This window comes from Megalobrama amblycephala, linkage group LG13 (genome assembly GCF_018812025.1).
Source record: "Megalobrama amblycephala isolate DHTTF-2021 linkage group LG13, ASM1881202v1, whole genome shotgun sequence".
Classification (NCBI taxonomy): Eukaryota; Metazoa; Chordata; class Actinopteri; order Cypriniformes; family Xenocyprididae; genus Megalobrama; species Megalobrama amblycephala.
The window spans coordinates 18,181,179-18,202,260 of record NC_063056.1 but is presented as its reverse complement, the minus strand read 5'-3'; the positions used below and the strand labels follow the sequence as shown (position 1 = coordinate 18,202,260).

General features: G+C 39.8%; 1 protein-coding gene across 1 annotated transcript in view; it reads right to left on the bottom strand.

Annotated features, from left to right (window-relative positions):
* cacng8b (calcium channel, voltage-dependent, gamma subunit 8b) overlaps positions 1-18,484 on the bottom strand; it is a 37,935-nt gene extending 19,451 nt beyond the window's left edge. The window contains exon 1 of the mRNA XM_048152775.1: positions 16,844-18,484. The gene's annotated coding sequence lies outside the window, so the exon portion shown is untranslated. The remainder of the gene's footprint in view (positions 1-16,843) is intronic.
* Positions 18,485-21,082: the final 2,598 nt, after the last annotated feature.

Genomic DNA, 21,082 nt, shown 5'->3' with positions numbered 1-21,082 from the left:
TACAAGGTCTCAGGTGTGAATGGGGAGCAGGTGTGTTAAATTTGGTATTATTGTTCTCACTCTCTCATACTGGTCACTGGAAGTTCAACATGGCACCTCATGGCAAAGAACTCTCTGAGGATCTGAAAAAAAGAATTGTTGCTCTACATAAAGATGGTGTAGGCTATAAGAAGATTGCCAAGACCCTGAAACTGAGCTGCAGCACGGTGGCAAAGACCATACAGCGGTTTAACAGGACAGGTTCCACTCAGAACATGCCTCACCATGGTTGACCAAAGAAATTGAGTGCATGTACTCAGCGTCATATCCAGAGGTTGTGTTTGGGAAATAGACTTATGAGTGCTGCCAGCATTGCTGCAGAGGTTGAAGGGGTGGGGGGGTCAGCCTGTCAGTGCTCAGACCATACGCAGCACACTGCATCAAATTGGTCTGCGTGGCTGTCGTCCCAGAAGGAAGCCTCTTCTAAAGATAATTCACAAGAAAGCCCGCAAATGGTTTGCTGAAGACAAGCAGACTAAGGACATGGATTACTGGTACCATGTCCTGTGGTCTGATGAGACCAAGATAAACTTATTTGGTTCAGATGGTGTCAAGCGTGTGTGGCGGCAACCAGGTGAGGAATACAAAGACAAGTGTGTCTTTCCTACAGTCAAGCATGGTGGTGGGAGTGTCATGGCCTGGGGCTGCATGAGTGTTACCGGCGCTGGGGAGCTACAGTTCATTGAGGGAACCATGAATGAGCAGATCATGATCCCCACCCTTCGGAGACTGGGCTGCAGGGCAGTATTCCAACATGATAACGACCCCAAACACACCTCCAAGACAACCACTGCCTTGCTAAAGAAGCTGAGGGCAAAAGTGATGGACTGGCCAAGCATGTCTCCAGACCTAAACCCTATTGAGCATCTGTGGAGCATCCTCAAATGCAAGGTGGAGGAACACAAGGTCTCTAACATCCACCAGCTCCGTGATGTCGTCATGAAGGAGTGGAAGAGGACTCCAGTGGCAACCTGTGAAGCTCTGGTGAACTCCATGCCCAAGAGGGTTAAGGCAGTGCTGGAAAATAATGGTAACCACACAAAATATTGACACTTTGGGCCCAATTTGGACATTTTCACTTAGGGGTGTACTCCCTTTTGTGGCCAGAGGTTTAGACATTAATGGCTGTGTGTTGAGTTATTTTGAGGGGACAGCAAATTTACACTGTTATACAAGCTGTACACTCACTACTTTACATTGTAGAAAAGTGTAATTTCTTCATTGTTGTCACATGAAGAGATATAGTAAAATATTTGCAAAAATTTAAGGGGTGTACTCACTTCTGTGAGATACTGTGTATTGCTCTCAGAGATAGCAACTTTCCCAGTGAACACAGGAGGATTTGGTGAGCCAATTTGCATAGGGGTCATGAACATAGACTCCCTTGATGATTTATATAAGTACCCACCGATGTGTTGTCCGTGTGAACAAGGACTGAAAAGCCACGCAATATCGCGTTCATTATCGAAGGCGATTCATCTGCGATATGAACGCGATATTGCGTGGCTTTTCAGTGATCTACGGTTCTGTCTATTAAATGCCGCCATTTGAAAGCAGGTGATGGCGATTTAGCGGTAATCAGGGAACCGGCTTTACTGACGAAATGCGCGTGACAATCTCATGCGATATATCGTGCAGCCCTAATAATGACCTCTCAGGTCTGGGAGGAAATGCTTCAACACTAGGAAGAGAGTCATCAATTCCAGGCAATTTATGTGGCACAAGAGTTGATGACTTCTCCAAAGACCTTGAGCTGAGCGGCCCTCCATAACCTCTCCCCAACGCATCTGTTGTGCAACACGATGACACTGAGCTCCTTACACAGAACCTTGGGAGAAGAACCAAGTCTTCTTCCATATCACCAAGCCACGAACACACCTGTGCATAACCTTCATCATACAGAGTGGGTTCCCCTTCAGGGAAAACCCCTTAGTCTTGAGCCACCACTGAAGGGGATGTTGGACGCAGCTGCCATCAGACCCAACAATCTCTGAAACAGTTCGACAGTGAGTGACTGGCCTAGCTTTAATTCTTTCACAGCTGTGGGGACAGTAGCAACACAAGCTGGTGATAGACGAGCCTGCATCATCACTGAATCCCACACCACACCAAGAAACTGGTCCTCTGTGCTGGAGAAAGCCTACTTTTCTTGGCGTTTAGTCTCAACCCCAACTTTTGCATATGGGCGAGAACGACATCTTGATGCTGCACCACTTCTTGTTCTGATTGAGCTAGAATGAGCCAATCATCTATATAGTTCAACAATGCCCTGAAGCCTCAGCGGAGCCAGAGCTGCATCCACACATTTCATGGACTTGCGGGGTGATAAAGCTAGACTGAAGGAAAGAACCCGATACTCGTATGCTTCGCCCCTGAAAGCAAACCTCAGGAACTTCCTGTGTTGTGGAAGGATGGAAACATGGAAGTATGTGTCCTTTAAATCTATTGAGACAAATAGATATGATATGGATATGATTTGAGTCACGATCTGCTTCAAAGTCAACATCTTGAACTTGAGCTTCTTGACTGAACGATTCAGATGACTTAGATCTAATATCAGACGCAACCCTCCATCCTTTTTGGGAACAATGAAGTATCGGCTGTAGAACCTGAATTCTCTGTCAGGTGAATTCTCTGTCACCCATTCAATAGCCTCCTTGCCTAAAAGAATTTTTACTTCTTGCTCCATTATCAGAGCCTGCTTGGGGTCCACTACTCTAAGTAGAACCCTGCTTAATTCGAGGTGGTCGAGAACCAAACTGGATTTTGTAACCTTTTTCTACAGTCTGCAGGACCCATTGAGATATGTTTGGCAGAAGCCTCCATTCTGCCAGATAATCTACTAAGGGAACCAGACTCTTGAGGCTGGCCTCTGGTATACTCATACCCCTTTTCCACCAAGGCAGTTTAAGTACTGGTTTGGAGCCAGAGCCTAGTATCAAATCAGTTCTTTGTCTTTCGACACCCAAAGCACCAGTTCCGAATTAGGAAAAGTGGTTCGTAAGTAGCACCAAAACATTGCTGGGCTAGAAGAACCGCTTGCATCAGGGGCTGGGGGCGGGGTTACCGTGACCAACAAGAAACTTGAGACCGCCATTGTTGAAATAGCAGCTAATTGAGCTAATAGCAGCTCAATTGTAATCTCTGTCTAGAAACAAATTACGCCGAGCCGTGTTTGGATGCCGATTAGGGCTGTAACGATATGCGATATGAAACCGAAATCGTGATACGCAGGTCCACGAACCTGTATTGCGATGTGAGAAGGCAGAATCGCAAAAAAAAAAAAAAAAAAAGAAGGCAGAATCGCGACACACCCCTTCCAACTCCCAGAGTTATCCTTCCTGTCCAGATCCAATGCTACCACATTTTTAAATTACTATAAGTATTAGGGGTGTAACGATTTATCGTAGATGGTGTGTCTCAATCAGCTCTCTAGTTCAGTAAGTGTTTCGGGCACACATTGAATCTTGCAAGCAGGTTTAAACGTTTCTCATGTCAGTCTCTTGCATGGTCGCGTGAGAAAAGTCGTGGCTTTCTTTCACCGCAGTGCACAGGAACAGCTGTGCTCACAGAAAAGCAAAAGACGCTTGCGATGCTTTGCTTTAAGAAGTTCTGTGGGGCCGTTCACATATTGCGTCTTTTCCGCGTGCAAGTCAGTTATTATTTTCAAATGTAGCCGCGCGGCAGGCACGCTCATAATGGGATCAATGCGGTCGCGACGCGCATGCAATTCTCAACTTCTCAGAATTCCGCAAGCGCACCGCAGGTCGTGTGACAAGAATCAACCGATCAGCTATGGCCTTTCCGTAACAAAACATCAAAAGCTCAGCCGAACAGCTGATCATAGCTGTACATGGTGGTTTTTATATCTTATCTCCATCAATATATCTCGTAGTAAAACAAATGCAAGGGCTAGAAATCATTTATCCTTTGCAGAAACATTCTGATCCTCTTGGAGAGCTCAGTTCATGGTTGCATAGCAACGACCGACGACACGGGAGCGCAAGCGCTTTGGAAAGAAGAAGCGGTGCAGCCGCGCCTTCCACGCGTTTTTAGACGCGATATGTGAATGGCCCCTATTCATAATTCTAAGTTCATATTAAATTTAACATTTTTTTTCAGTGACAGACAGCCCTATTCAACTGTTAATTTGAATACAGAAGGTTTTAATTAAAATGTTATATTTATTTATTTTATTGAAATGTGATCTTGTATGTACAACAAGGAAAATTATTGAAATTTGTTCATGTTTTTTTAATAAATCTTATTTGAATTTCAGTTTCATTTTGTTCAAAATATCGTGATACGTATTGTATCGTGAACTCCGTATCGAGATACGTACCGTATCGTGACCTGAGCGTATCGTTACACCCCTAATGCCGATGTAGGTTTGCAAATGTCCGCCATTGTTGATGGAAGGCTTGTTCGAGATGCATTAGAGCAGTGCGGACCGATCGGCGGGTGACATCGGAGTGCCGCAGGTCCGTGGGATGCTTTGATGTCAGCCACCGATCGCTCTGCGAAAAGCCGATGCATCTCGAACAAGCTTGGTGTGTTTGTGTTTGGTGCTGCAGCGCTAGCTTTGCTGTGAAATATGAGATGCATAGTGACGTAAGGCCTGGCTCTGTGCTGGCTCTCTAGCCTGTGGAAAGGCAAACCAGTTCTTAGAAGGCTTGTCAGTTGAACCAACACCGAACTGGCACTAGCATTAGCTCTGAACTAGCACCCGGTTTGTGCTGGTGGAAAGGGGGTATCAGAGAGGCCACTTCGGTGCTCTGAAGTGAATTGGCAGGGAACAACCAACCTGACCGCTCTATTGACCTCCTCAGAGGTTGTGAGTGTCCCTGTGCTTGCAGGAAGTCTCTGTGCTTTGAAGCACAGAGGCACCTTTGGCAGAACCGCCTCCTGAGGGCACCCAGGTAAAGTGGGCACTGTATGATGAGGTGTACATCGCTCCACCCTGGAGAGGGCTGCCCTCAGAAGTCTGATGCCAGAGGACTTCTTCTTAGGCGAAGCCTTCTTCACTAGAATAACGTTCCTCAGATCCACTTTCTGATTGGAACGCTTTGGCTGAGAGTGCCGCCCCGACCCCCATGATTTCTGAGGAGGGGTGTGGCAAGCGACTATTTTTTCTAGCAGGCCCAGAGACCTGAGTTCGCCAAGGGAGATATTGTTTGAACGTTGCTGCCTGTCTGAGATGCCTCTACGTGGCCACCAGGGCTGCTATAGACTGGCCGATGGCTCCGGCTGTCTCCTTAGTGGCCCGGAGAGACAAATCCGTGGCCTGATGCAGTTCTCGAACAGTGTCAGGCCCCTCCCCCTCGCCATCATCGAGGTCTCTCAGCAGGTCGGCCTGGTATGCCTGCAGGATGGGCATTGTGTGCAGACACGCCCCGGCCTGACCTGCTGCTGTATACACTTTGCCCACTAATGTAGATAATGTTCTACATTATGATGCCCAACAGTTTAGTAGACAGCGTCGGGGCCTTCAGGGACGATGCTGAGCTAGGGGACAGATAGCTTGTGAGTGTCTGTTCAACCCTAGGCATCACCCCATAGCCATATTCTTTCAGCCCCTTTATGTCTGAAAATAAATGAACATGGTGGCTGAAAATATAGGGAGAATATGGCTTATTCCACAACCTCACGATCTCTTAATGGAGGTAAAGAAATAAAGGAAGGCCCAATGGAGGAGGTAATGATTTTAGTGACAGAAAGCGCCCATCTAGTTTACTTTTAGGATGAGCACCTTGCTTCTCAGCCTGCCAATCGATGCTTAACTTAGACACGGCATGAGTTATACCTCCACCAGCTACTCATACGCAGGGGAAAGAAGTGGCGAGTCTTCAAGTTCCCCTGCCTCTGTCCTCTGCAGCAGTGGGACCAGAACCACGAGGAACGTGAGCCTGAGCACAGGCGGGAGCGGAGCGTGCGAAGTGGTATTAACTCGCAATGCTCACAGCCAGCTCCCTCGAGAGCTGATAGGGCATGCTCCACTCCCAGACATACAACACATAATTTTAACAATGTCTTTAGTAGCTTTCTGGACCTTGAATGTGGTTGTTAAATTGCTGTCTATAGAGTAAATGACATGTTTTTGTATGCAAAACCCGGAAGCGAGTTAGCATTTTAGGACTTCCGGTTCCATCGCCCTAAAGTCTATGTGTTTTTTGAATGGGTTTTTGCTAAATCGCCTGAAATAAGGTCTGTAGATAACAAAGCCTCTAAATATTTTCACGTTTTGATCTATGACATAAAACATCCAGTTATAACCCGCTTGTGATTTTTTAAAAACTTTATTGTGTCTTAAAAATGGTAGTTGCTAACAAGTTGCTAAAAGGGACTACTTCCTTTGGCGGGGACTTTAGACATTATCATGACAAATATAAGACTTGAAATTGATACGGCCATAGCTAGTGCTTCTGAGATGGTAAGCGCATTTTTTTTCTGGCAAATTGGCAAATGGTATGCAAACACAGTATACAATCAAACTTAATACAGTGAAAGATAATCTTTAAAGTTTATTTGGGGCACAATGATCAAGCATAAGAATTATTAAACACAAAGAAAATAATATTAAGGTTTATATAAACTAACAAAATAATAAACAAATAAATAAAACATTATTAACAAAAGATAAAGATATCTCAGAGAGGCACACATAAAATTATTTTCTAACATTTTTGGACAAAACGAATAGACAATTTCTCATGAAAAAGAGGATAAGTATTCATACACAGCGCAGATCATAATCAGTGAGCATGTTTTTTAAATAAAGTTGTTTTTTAAATAAAGTTTCAGGAAGCTTGGTGGTGGTGTCGTTGATCCGCAACCATGGTGTGTCCATGGTAGTCCATTTATAGCCTACTGTTAGCTTTTTATATCTGACGACTTTATTTAGGCTTCAAAATGTATAAATGTTGTGTTAACTTCTAGGGCCAGTTGTTCAAAAGTAATCTGATCGGATTCCGGCTTTCAGATTGGATCAAATCTTGAAAATGGGTTGTTCAAAAGGAAAAAAACATTCTGAAATCAGATTAGACCACAAAATCCAATCCTAGTTTTAATCTGGATCAAACCTTCAGTTTGTGTTGTTCAAAACTTGTCAGTAGGATTTGGATAACTTTGATCCAAAAAAAAACAGGATTATCCTGATCCCAACAGGGGGTAGGATTTCAAGGTGGATTCCAGGAGGAAAATGTAGTAAAACTTTAAAACTGGTCAAAAAATACAACATTTAAATCATGTAATATACATACACATTTTTTGTTTTGCTCTTGATTAGTTTAACTGTTAAATAAATTAGAAGTAGACATTAACCTACATATTTAGCCTTTCGGTAACCTACTATAAAGTAAAAAAGATTTTGGTGCCATAAAACAATCCCCAAACAGCTGTAAATATCCAACAAAAATATTATATTTAATTCAAAACCCATATTCTTTCTATCATCATGTCCCTTTAGGTGCTCCGTAGAGCACTGGTAATCCAGATTTGGTAATCTGGAAAAGTGTGTATCTGGATCAAGGTGATCCAATCCAAGTTTTCTTTGAAAAACCAGCACAAAAGTAAGATGGATTACCTGATCCTGGATAGCAAAACATGGGATTTCCAAATCCAGATCATTCTGATCCAGATTAAACTTTTTGAACAACTGGCCCCTAAAGATTATCTTGATAGACATAACATGTAAGTGTCATAACCCTTTATTAAACACAGTTCTTATTTTTTGCGATTTTCCAAAAGTCTATGGGAAAAATGCATAGGCTTTCGATCGAGGGAACCCGTGCGCCGCTAACTTCCGGGTTGGCCTACAAAAACACGTCATATCTGAGGTACTCTATTGAGGAGTCATACAGCTATCGGATTTCATCAAAAAATATCTTAATTTGTGTTCCGAAGACGAACAAAGGTCTTATGGGTGTGGAATGACATGAGGGTGAGTAATTAATGACAGAATTTTCATTTTTGGGTGAACTAACCCTTTAACTAAATAGCATTAGGTCTAGTTCCACAATATACCACAACAACACACTGGAGTGAATTATTTGTCTGTCTCAACAAATAGAAAACACTGAGAAAAATGCGGGAAATGTGTATAGACTGATTCTATGAACATATTCTGTCCCTCCAAACATAGAAAGTACATTAATACAGATATAACTCAGAAAATAAAGTGAAATCTGCAGTTTTGCTTTGGATATCTGGTTAACTTGCTAATAAGTGACTCATACAAAACTTTGAATATCCTTTAAGTTTTAATTCCGCTAACCTGACAAACTTGAAAAAATCCAGTGATTATTTCATCCTCATAAACATGACCATGTATTAAGAAGGACTAATCAAAAAACTTACAAAAACCATTAAAAAAACATTATCAGTCAACTGCTTGGTTCAGGCATGCTTGTATTAGCAGCTAATCCGTTCTTCGCAGACATGTCCAAGTGCTCAGTTCAGTGTACTAGTGACTCGAGAACTGTTGTAACCATTAACCAACTCTTGACTGAAGAGAGAACTGCTATCATTATACTGCAGTCTGCTGTTGACTCGAGAAGAGAACTACTGCCATCAAATCAGTTCTAATGCATTTTATTTGTTATACTTTATGCTTTTCAGCAAAGACACCAGAAACATACATTTTGCCCCAAATGAAACCCTCAGCAGACAAGTTCTCACCATGCCGGACGTGTCCGTACAGTTCTCATTTCAGTGCACTGTTGGACTAACTACAGCGCTGAATGAGTTGGCAAAATACGGCATCATAGGATCAAATACTCCTTGATATTAGTTCATTTAGAGTAGTGATCGACCGATATATCTGTTTACCGATATTTTTCCCAATATTTAAGCATTTTTCCATAATCGGGTATCGGTTTTGTAATATCGGATTCGCCGATTTTACGGCGCCATCTTGTGGCCGTTTTGAGATTTCCGCCATTGCAGCCCGGGCGTCTGAGGAGATCAGTCAACAACTCAGTGCACAGGTAAAGTATATGTTCTACTTGGTTTGCTTTAATTAATCAACTTTATTTAACATAACAGATATGCACAAATGAGATCTGAGACATAAATTCCTGATATAGTTAATTTATGCAGCATGTTTCTAAACAATTGAGACGAACTCATTGAGTCACGTAGTGTAATTCGTCATGTCCTGCCCCAATAAAGACGTAACTTTACATGAATTTAATAAAACAGACATGAATGAGTGCATGTTGAAAATAAAAGCGCTGAATTTAATTCTCTGTTGTATTTGCTCACCATTAGTCTAGAAGAAAAAATTCGTTCATATTGCTTAGCAACTGACGAATGATCAGGAGGCTTAAGCACGGCCACTGAATGAAACTTTTGACAAGATTATCTTGTTTAAACACACTAGATTATATTATCATTTACTACATAACAATTATTTCGCTACTACACATATAAATATAGCCTACCGCTTTGTGGAAATTAATTATTTATTATCTCCATGCGCGATCGCGGTTGATTAAGTTATAGTCAAACAGCGCACTTTGTCAGTTGGCATTTCATGATTTAACGTTAGATTAAATTTAGATCATAAAATGCCAACTGACAAGTGCTGTTTAACTTTATATAGTCTCGGAAAAAAAAGTTCTTTCATATTGCTCAGCACCTGAATGGGTTGATGATCAGGAAGCCTCAAGCACGGCCACTGCATGAAATTTTTGACAAGATTATCTCGTTTAAACACCCTAGATTATATAATCATTTGATTTACTACATAACCATTATTTAGTTAATTGCACTTTAATTTTTTGGACTCAGACCCCTCTATTTATTTGTGTATAAATATAAAGTTTTTTTTTGTATGCAAGGAGGGAGTGATTGTTATAAATAAAATGGTTTGTTCAGCTCATTTGTGTTGTAATAATTGTCAAAAACAGAAGTATAACAGTAAATAAATATCGGTTCTGCATATCGGTTATCGGGTACATAAACATGCAAATAATCGGTATCGGTATCGGTTATAAAAAATCAATATCGGTCGATCACTAATTTAGAGTCAGAGTGACTGTCAGGCATGTCTGAAAATGAGTTTTGATTAAATAACTTGTAGATCTTTGCTGACTCCAGTCGAGAACTGGAGATCACTTATAGTTTGTCAAAAGAGCGATTCATTCGCGAACTGGACACTCCTACGCTACATGACTTTCAGAGTAATCGGATTGCTTTTCTTTTTACACTACACAACTGTGTCGTCGCCAGTGGTGGAAATGACAGAGATTCTCTGGGGGGACTCTAGTTTGGGACATATTTTATATTTTTAAACCATAGATGCATAAAATCCCACTAATTTATGTATACATTTTTATAGAGTATGGAGGCTATTATGTGGATAAAAGATTGAAATCCTACACATTTTGAACTGGAACTCCATCCCCCTTGAAATTCACTCCCCAATTTTTTTCTTCCGATTTTGGGATTTTGTCGACAATTTCCATTACCTGTCAGTGAACAGAAAATCAAAGCTAAAAACATGTAGTGTGTGGCCAACAAAAGGTTACATTCTTAAAAAAAAGGTTTCCAAAAGGCATGACATAAAAGAACCATTTTGGGTTCCCAAAAGAATCTTTCAATGAACAATTCCTAAAAGAACCATTTATTTCGTAGTGTAAAGAATATTTATATAAAAACTAACCTTTTTCAGTATAAAAAAAACTTTTGTGCAATGGATCGTTTCCTTGGATGTTAAAGGTTCTTCACTGAACCATCAATGCCAATAAAGAGCCTTTATTTTTAAGAGTGTAGGTTGACACCAGTGTTCACACACATAGAAGAAAGATTCAGACATGACATGAAATGAAGTGTTCATTTCAAATCATGTTTCCCTTCAAAGACTGAACTCTGTGCCGAATCTTGCCTATATTGTGCTTCAAGACAATGAGTTCATAACTAATTAGTCATTTAGCGGACACGTTTATTCAAAGTGACTTACAGTACTTTTTGTTACATGGACGTCTCCCTCAAGCAACCTTTTATGTGGCTTGGTTAAGTGGCTTGCTCAAGAGCAGAATAGTGATAGTTCACAATAGTGATAGCCTCCTTCTCTTACCAGGCAAGCTCTAACACTATGAGCTGACATGACTAATATTATTAAGGAAAGAATGTGTAACTCTGTGATGGACCAGCAGGCAGTATATTTATACTCTATCAGAGGGGAGGTAATTTGCATAATATCAATATGCATAAACTAAACATGTAAGGCTTTCAGGAAGAGGTCACCTTAAAGATTTAAATTCAAAAGTCAGAACACAGCACAAAGCAAAAGATCACTTATAGTTTAACAATGCCATCATCCAATTCATGCACTGATCTACTGTTATTTATTAAATGAATCACACTTAATAAACACATCTAGGCTTAATTCCCCACCATAGAAAATATCATACCTACACTCACATCATTTTAAGGCAGGGGTTTTCAAACCTGTCCTGGAGCACCTCCAAAACTGCACATTTTGTATATCTTCCTTATTTGACACTTCAGGTCTTGCAGTCTCTACTAATGAGCTGATGAGTTGAATCAGGTGAGACATCCAAAATGTGCAGTGCTCCAGGACAAGTTTGAAAACCCTTGTTTTAAGGGTATCTGATAGGTATTTGTATGAATGGTACAGTAGCAGTCAGTGTAGCAGGCAGTACAGTACTTGCTCTATATGAGCATTTCTACTCAGGTATATTCTTTCTAATACATTAATAAATCCATGCTTCTTTTATTTCAGTAAAGTTATTTTCAGATAAACTTCAGACATAAAGATCATTTGCCGTGAGGCAGCTGCTCAATGAATGATGAACAATAACATAGTTCCAGTTATGCAGCTGTATCTGTGAAGGAAGCTCAAAGGAAGAGAGACCGAGTGAGGATATTCATTTAGTTTGCTTAACCTGGATGTCCGTATCTCCTCCCACAAGCAATTAACAGTCTCTAAACAAGCGGCATTACCTTGTTTCTTAATTCCTTTTGAGATCCAGACAAAGAATGTATGAACCAACCAAATGAATCATTTTCTCTTGCTTACAGCTTGCTATAGGTTCTGTTTGACTATGCATGAAGGGAACAAATGATCACAGTCTGTCTCTTGCACTCTCTCACATCTGTATTTAAGGTAGAGAATTCTCATTCCATGAAAGTTTTGGTCCCATTTGGGACCGATGGATGGGAGAGTTAATTATCACAGCTCAAGGGCAATCTAAAAGCCTTAATGAGTGTATATGAGACTATGTTAGTGTATATGTCACCTGTTCAGTTTGATTCCACAGTAAACTGGAATCGGAACAATTCTGAGATGAATGATATATGTGGGTCATTGATGAATAAGGTTTTTAAAAGTGTAAAAACACACAATGGAGTTTTATTAAGTGTTAACAATTAGATTATGTGGTTTTTATAATCAATTAACACTGCTTTTGTCATTTTCTACAAGATGGACAAAATTTGTCACCAAAAAAGTCATTCGGTTTAACCAAAATTTCAGTTTTACCGAATGACACTTTTGGTTATACCAAATGATGAATTGATTTGCAAACAATGCTAACAGGCTGATATCTAGCTAGTTAGCTTGCTAGCTAGCAAGCAAAAAAACAATGAAACATTTTATATTTAATACAAGTTTTTAAAATATTACAACATTTTCCATGTTTTATTGCGGTTGTACCGAATGACCTGATGTTTCGGGACATTCGTATGAGCAAGTGAAAACATGAATTTTTCAAATAGTTAAAAGAGAGTTAGTTACTTTGCTTCATGACCATGTGGTCCTTTGCAGGTGTCTGAATGATGTCATATCCTGTCACATGATACTGACCGCATGACTTGATCCAAAATGGTCTCTTTATATTGGTTACTCCAAAACAATACATCAATGAAATTCATTATTCCGGACATTCTTTCTCATAACAAAGCAACGACTTCTACGCATTTTAATACCATTTTGCACTATGTTGATATATGATGTTATAAATCATACATTTATTACATTTTAAGATATTTTAATCACAAATGAAATAGCTGTATTGGCCTTTGGATGGTTAAACCGAATGACCTTTTGACACTTCAAAATATTTAAAATACCTTTAAATGTAGCAAAATATAATTAAAACCTTTTGGATTCAATAAAAGAGATCTAGTTGTACTACCTTACATACTTTGGATGTCATATCTTTGTTTTTTACTATTATTAAGGCCTTTGGACAAAAAAATGACCCGTCAAGTCATTGACCCAAATATATATACTGTTCAAAAGTTTGGTGTCAATATGATTTTTTTAATGCTTCTCTTAGGCAACTTTCAGATTGAACGTAAATGTGGCCCAAATCGATTTTTTTTGCTCATATGTGACTCAAATCTGTTTTTGTCATGACAGTGTGAATAGCACAAACCGCATGGAATCTGATCTTTTCAATTCTGATTTGGGCCACTTCCATATGTGGTCCTAAATCAGATCAGATGTTTTGCAGTGCGACCTCAGTCTGAAACGGTCATACCGGAATTCATGCGACTTTTACGTCACTTAGATGAACAATCCTGTGCTCATGGGAGTCACTTCAAAGATTTTATATCAAGACAGGTAGTCAGTGAAAGGACAATGATGTGTCAGAACTTATAAGTATTACAGTGACAGCTCTATATGCAAGCAAAACATGAGAGCTCGTATCATAAATGTTTAAAAGCTCCTTTTTTTTTTTTGCATCCTCGTCTTTGTTTTTTATATTGCCTGCACATAAATTCACTTTCTTCTGTGGCAGATCACACCATAAATAAACACGTAATCGCTTAATGTGCTGTGTGTTTTTTTATTGTTCTTTTGCACATGTGGGTCAGTCCAGGACCATGATCTGTTCACACTGGAATATGATATTGGCCACATTTGAAACAACAATATGAACAAATAAAGACTTCAGATGCAAAAGCCTCTAAGTGCTGTCTGAAATTTTCTTCTAAAATGAGCATTTTTATCAAGCTTGTATGTTTAGGTTCAGTAATTTCACTTTAATGGCAATTAATAGGTCATTTTCATTGCCATTAAAGTGAAATAACTGAACATAAACATACACGCTTGATAAAAATGCTCATTTTAGAAGAAAATTTCAGACAGCACTTAGAGGCTTTTGCATCTTAAGTCTTCAAATCAAATATACCAAAAAAATCAGATCGGAGCAATAAATAAGAATTGAGCACTAAGGCTTGAAGTGTAGCCTTATTCTCACCAAGGCTACATTTATTTAATCAAAAATACAGTAAAAACCTTAATATTGTGAAATATTATTACAATTTTAAATAACTTGTATTATATTATAATATTTGATCACACAACACAAAATGAATTTGCTCTGCTACATCCAATTGATGCATGCTGATGAATGATTTCTATATAGTATTTAAATCTAAAATGCTGTAAGGACTTTTAAATAGCACTACTGGCATAAACTGCTGGAAAAAGACATCAGTCATCTGTACCAAAAATGGTTTAAAATTAGTACTATTGCATCATTGCACTAGGGTAAAAGTAAGCACACCGCAAACAGATGTTGCCTGACTCATCTGATGTCACTGTCTGTTAAAAAGCCACACTAATATAACCATGAACAGGACCTTAACTGCACTGACCATAAACAGTCTGCATATGAACAATAGTTCTTACTTAACCAACTTCTAAATCTGTTTTAACAGTGCAAACCTCCATCACTGATGTTGGCAGTGAGAAAAACTCTTTTACCGGTGTTGTTGTGGGGATACGGCTTTGCTATAGACAGCATTGATCGGGTGTATGAGGGGTCAGTTCACTCCACTTTGTTTGTCTGCTGCAGTATGGCAGTTTTAAAAGCTGTATTGGTCTAGGGGGAAAAGAACAAGTGTGCCCGGGAAAGTGTCACGACTAACACAATGTGCACTTCATGGGATGGCATAGCGAAGAGAAGCCAATTGCTAAAATAATATTCCATGTCTCGATCATATTTCACCATTTATCAGTTTCAAAACCATGCACAAGCTTCAACTTGCAAATATGAAATCTGTCATTTATGTCTGAAGCACTACAGCTGCAGCTTATTTTTTACAGTTCACTCCTTTAAATTATACAGTGAATAAAGGAGATAATTTCAGTCAGGGGTCCACTCTTTAATAACTGCAAAAAGGCCATCCGCTGGGGTTTCTTTTCCTTTGTTGTATTCTGAAATGCTCTCAGTTCCTGTATAGATCGTGGGAAAATGGTGTTGGTACAGCAATGCTGACACAGGAATCTTCAGAGTATTACATAATTATGATCCCAGGAGACGCAATCTGCTTAAACAGAATCCTCCAAAGGAGAGCGATACAACCTGAGCCCTGACCAGGTGTTTTCTTTCATTAAAACATTTCTGTGTGGTCACAGGCCATGTAAATGATGGAGGTACATCTTAGGCTTCCTGTGAGCACACAGCCATGCTGATTAAGGTTTCTGTGCCAAAGCCAGACACTGCCATCACTAGCTTCTGCTGTGCGACTGTTAACTGCTATCTGATTCATTCATTTTTTTTTTTTATACAGTAAATCGTACAGAATGACACTGAATGGGAGAAATATTGATACTCAAAATGCAGAAAAGCCACACATTTATAATGCAAGTTGACAGGTGTACCCAAGGAATCTGGCATAATACTTTTTAGTTACATTTACAGTATAAACAACAACAACAAAACAGGCAGCTGTAGATGTTGCTGTAAAAATACAATTATTTTAGTGACAGTGTACACTTAGTTCTGCTACTGTATATATATAATTAATTAAATGTTAATGCATCAACCTGTTTCAGCTATTAATAGTTGCTTTACAGTGGTACAGTGTGTACAGTGTAGAACACATGATGCCTTAAAGTTCATGAAAACTGAAAAATACAACAGTAAACATGAACAAATACATTTAAACTGATAACTAATAAAGAAACTTTACAAAAAAATGTATTTCTTTTTTTAACAACATTTGCCAGTAGAGTTATGTATTGTCTTAAAATGGGCACATAACTTACACTTAACCAATTGAGAAGATTTTACTGCATTTTTACATACAGGAGCCTTAGACCTTTATCATCTATCAGTGTGACCAGTGCATCTTTTCCTTTGAAAATTGCCTAATGCTGAAATAGAGGCCTCTTGACAGCAAAAGCCATGTTCCTAAGGTCACATGACGAGATTGAAAAGCATGGATCAAACATGCACGAGCAGGGCTGTGAAAAGGTCCACGCTCGTGATCAGTGAGATCAGATAAATGGTCAGGGTGAAGTGTGGGAGTTGACAGGGGGAGGCTGGGCGCTGATGCGAGCCGCAGTGCATTCATTAGAGGAGCCCTCCACCGACACCGAAAATGGACGCCTTTCTCTGAAAAAGCCCTTCATTCTCGCTCCAAAAAGCTAAACGGACAGGATGTGTTCAGTGGGCCACAACAGACTTGTTCCAGAACTATATCAGTGTGTTTGTTTCATCGAGCTCCAGATAAGAGGAGTTTATGCTGCACATGCATAATGAATGCGAGGATGCGCTTGCAGATCCACTATGAAGACGATGTCATCATTTACCAAATTTTCCCCCCGTTCGGTTTGATTTAACAAACAATTGCAAAGACAAGCAAACGCAGGGGAAGAGCTTTGAGAAAATCGACAGCTGAGCTTGCAAGCTTGCAATTTGGCATCGATTGACCGCTCTTTACATTCCACATGGACACACACATGCAAACGGAAACATCCAAACAGCCCCCAAAAATCGCGAGCACACACGCAGACTACAGAAAATCTGAGATTATTGCTTACCAGTTGAGTTTGTCTCCTGTTTGAAGACCGTCGCGCTCCCAAAGAGGAAGACGAGGAGAGATAATTGCATATCAAGAGAAATGGACAGTAAACGAGTTAGCAAAGAAAAGAATTGCGGGGTTTGCTCGTCTCGGGGACTGACGCTTTTAAAATGTCGTCAAATAATAATAAAAAAAAACCAAGTTACAAATGTGAATCTCTCTCAAGACAGATAGTATAGGAGAGATATTCAGCGCGCACACGTCCCCACGTCACTCGAGCACGGATTTGTCTACAGCGCGTGTAGCCAATGCGTGTGCGCGACTGCGTCTCCCCCGCCCGCGCCGCAACCCTTCACTCGCTCTATCCGTCCCTTTCCTTACCCCCTGAGTGTGTGTGTGTGTGTGTTTGTGTGTGTGAGAGAGAGAGAGAGAGAGAGAGAAAGAGAGAGAGAGTGAGTCGTAAAGCAACTTGTCGCATACAAAATCCTGGCAGACCAGACGAAATATTCGCGCCATTGTGCTTTTGAAATTGAAGCCTTTTTCCAGACCACCGTCACACACAAACACCATCTCCTGGGACAGATGATCATTCACAATGTGAGCACTAGAGCGTGCGTGTGTTTGTTTGTGTGTGTGTGTGTGTGTGTGTGTGTGTGTGTGTGTGCGTGTGTGTGTGTGTGTGTGTGTGTGTGTGTGTGTGTGTTGGGGGGGTTACCTGCATTTTGGGGACCAAATGGACAGTACAATATGAAATCGCATATCCTAACAAATTTTACATGCACATCATTTTACAGCAGTTGGAATATTCCTTTGGAATCAGCATATATTCCAATAAATAAATAAAACATGCATTTAAATATTTTCTCTTGTGGAAATAATGCAGGTATTTTCTCTTTTTATTTATTTGTTTGTTTGTATTTTGCACAATGATTTAATCAATATATTTTCCTTGACTACAGCAAACAAAAACCCAATAAACTGCAAAATGTAGGTTATGAGGTGCTTTTATGTGTCTTTATGATCAGTTATTGCAATGTTTGTATAATTAAATAAATAAAAGCCAACATAAAACTTACCTGATCTCTGACAATTGTCTGTATCTAATATCACACAGAATTACATTTGTTTGGACATGCACAGATATAAAATTTCAGTTACAGTGGATATTCTGAATAATGCCTTTACATGACCAAAAATTCTGACTAATTCAGGCATATGCCAACTGTTTACTCAAGTTTTTAGAAACCAGAATATTGACATAGCCTAATCCGTTTATGATGATATAGTAATGTAATAATGATATTTAGGCTGCATAATCGTAATATGACCATATGCTGATATTATTCGGAATATGTTTGCAGATTCAGTCATTGATGAAATATATATAATAAAAATTCAAAATAATGTTTCAATGAAAATATAAAACGCGACAAGATTTGTGTGAGGTTTAGGTTTAGGTGATAGACAATATCATTAGCAGAAGAAGTCAAGTCCCCACCATAACAGAAACACAAAGCAACCTATTGCTCAACCTATTGTCCTTCGCAGGAGTTAAGAGAAACATCTCGGAGATGATGTTAGTACCGCACTGCTAATGAATGCAATGCTATCCAGCCTGAGAAAGAGCACTGAGTTCCGCAGAGGGAGAGAGAGAGAGAGAGAGAGAGAGAGAGAGAGAGAGACGGAGAGGGGGGGTGTGTGGAGGGAGGGAAGTGAAAATGGCAGGTTGAATGCGACAGATGCCTCAGAATTGTCTTAGAGCGGGTGAGAGTCTATTTCTTATGCTTAATGTCGTTAAAAAGATCAATGAACACTCAGTGTGTGTTGTGTGTGTGTGTGTGTGTGTGTGTGTGTGTATGTGTGTGTGTAGCAACACTCCCGGTCGTGGATAAAATAATCTGAGGTCGAGTATAGTGAATGCGTGATGGGTAATCATGTGAAAAGACTAGTCCCAGTTTTAGTCCAAGGGAGGGTTTTTTTGGGAGCCTGCCATTGGTCTAGTCTCGTGTGAGCTCATGGCGTTGCCAAGATATATTCCTCATTAAGCAGACTGTCAAATGACCAAACTCAGACATCTGCATAGTAGTACAGTGAACTACAACCTTCAAAGGTTTTCTCGACAGATATTCGTGTTCATTTTCTCTCTCTACCTCTCACACACACGGAGCACGAATGGCTAATGCTGGGTGACAGCTCTTTCATGCAGTAATGTTGGTGAAAAGAGAGCTATATCCAACTCTTGACTGACACACACGCGCAGTTACCCCCACCCCCTCATATAAACACACACTAACACACATAATCTATTAGCTGTTGAGACAAAGCAGGATACATGCACACACACACAAGTGCAACACCTTGGCGAAAGGAATTACTGAAATGCGACTGTTATGACATCCTACTCAAACATAAACATGAAGGGATAGAAATAGAAAGAGAGAGAGAGAGAGAGCGGGAGAGAGAGAGTTTTGATCAATTGGACTGCACGCTTCCCTGAGGCAATGGAACGATGAACCGCAGAGCAGAGAAGCACTTAACAGTCCCAGTGCGGAAAATACACACGCAAATATACACACATTCACATTGGTCTATCGTTGAAAGCTTAAGTATTTGTTGTTGTTGTTAATATTAAAATACATTTACTATTCCATTGTAATGCAGGGACAACTATAAGTAAGCTATTACCTTGCTTTCCCCGAAAATGTTTACTGTCTTTTTGCTCGACACCGCAAATGTTGGCTCAGAGTTTGGGGCGGGGCTATATGTGTGTTCGACCAATAGAACAAAAGGGGTGTGTTCAGGAAACTTGTTTGAAAACGATCATTATATCTGTAATTCTGTCTGTTGCCGCTAGTGGCGCAAGAACAATGCATATTGTAATGCTTAAAGGTGCCCAAGAATGCTTTTTCACAAGATGTAATATAAGTCTAAGGTGTCCCCTGAATGTGTCTGTGAAGTTTCAGCTCAAAATACCCCATAGATTGTTTTTAATTAATTTTTTTAACTGATTTTGGGGCATCATTAACTATGCACTTTTTTTTTTTAGCGCGCCGCCCCTTTAATTCGCGTGCTCCCTGCCACAGGAGCTCTTGATTATATTACAGCACATTTACAAAGTTCACACAGCTAATATAACCCTCAAATGGATCTTTACAAGATGTTCATCATGCATGCTGTATGCATGCTTCGAATTATGTGAGTAAAGTATTTATTTTGATGTTTATATTTGATTCTCTATGAGTTTGAGGCTGTGCTCCGTGGCTAACGGCTAATGCTACACTGTTGGAGAGATTTATAAAGAATGAAGTTGTGTTTATGAATTATACAGACTGCAAGTGTGTGTCTCCGTGAATTCAGTAAGAAACGTTGGTAACTTTAACCTCATTTAACAGTACATTAGCAACATGTTAACGAAACATTTAGAAAGACAATTTACAAATATCACTAAAAATATCATGCTATCATGGATCATGTCAGTTATTATTGCTCCATCTGCCATTTTCGCTGTTGTTCTTGCTTACCTAGTCTGTTGATTCACCTGTGCAGATCCAGACGTTACTGGCTGCCCTTAGTCTAATGCCTTTCATAATGTTGGGAACATGGGCTGGCATATGCAAATATTGGGGCGTACACCCCGACTGTTACGTAACAGTCGGTGTTATGTTGAGATCCGCGTGTTTTCCGGAAGTCTTTTAAACAAATGAGATTTACATAAGAAGGAGAAAGCAATGGAGTTTGAAACTCAATGTATGTCTTTTCCATGTACTGAACTCTTGTTATTCAACTATGCCGAGGTAAATTCAAATTTTGAATCTAGGGCATCTTTAATTTTACACCCTTCTCAACACATACAAACACACACACGCACACACACACACACACACACAAACATCCTAATGATGTAATAATCATAGTGGCCATTTGCAAGAAACAAATTGTTCCATTCATTCCATTCATGTCATTCATTATGCTCATTCACATTAATGTAACATTAATTTTGCAATAAAGCCTTATGGAACATTTGACTGTGTTCAAAATATTTATAGACTTTTTTTTGCTGCATGGTCTGTGTTGACAAGCAGCCTGAATGTTTTCAGCACCAGGGACAGCGCTTCTCATAACGCCGCAGTTTCAATACAATCTCTTAACCACTAGAGGTCGCTATGAGCGCTGGCAATTTGAAACATGATGTCAGGCAAATGCGTTTTCGTGAACCTACATAATATGATAAATCAGGAAAAGAGTCTTACAAAATAAG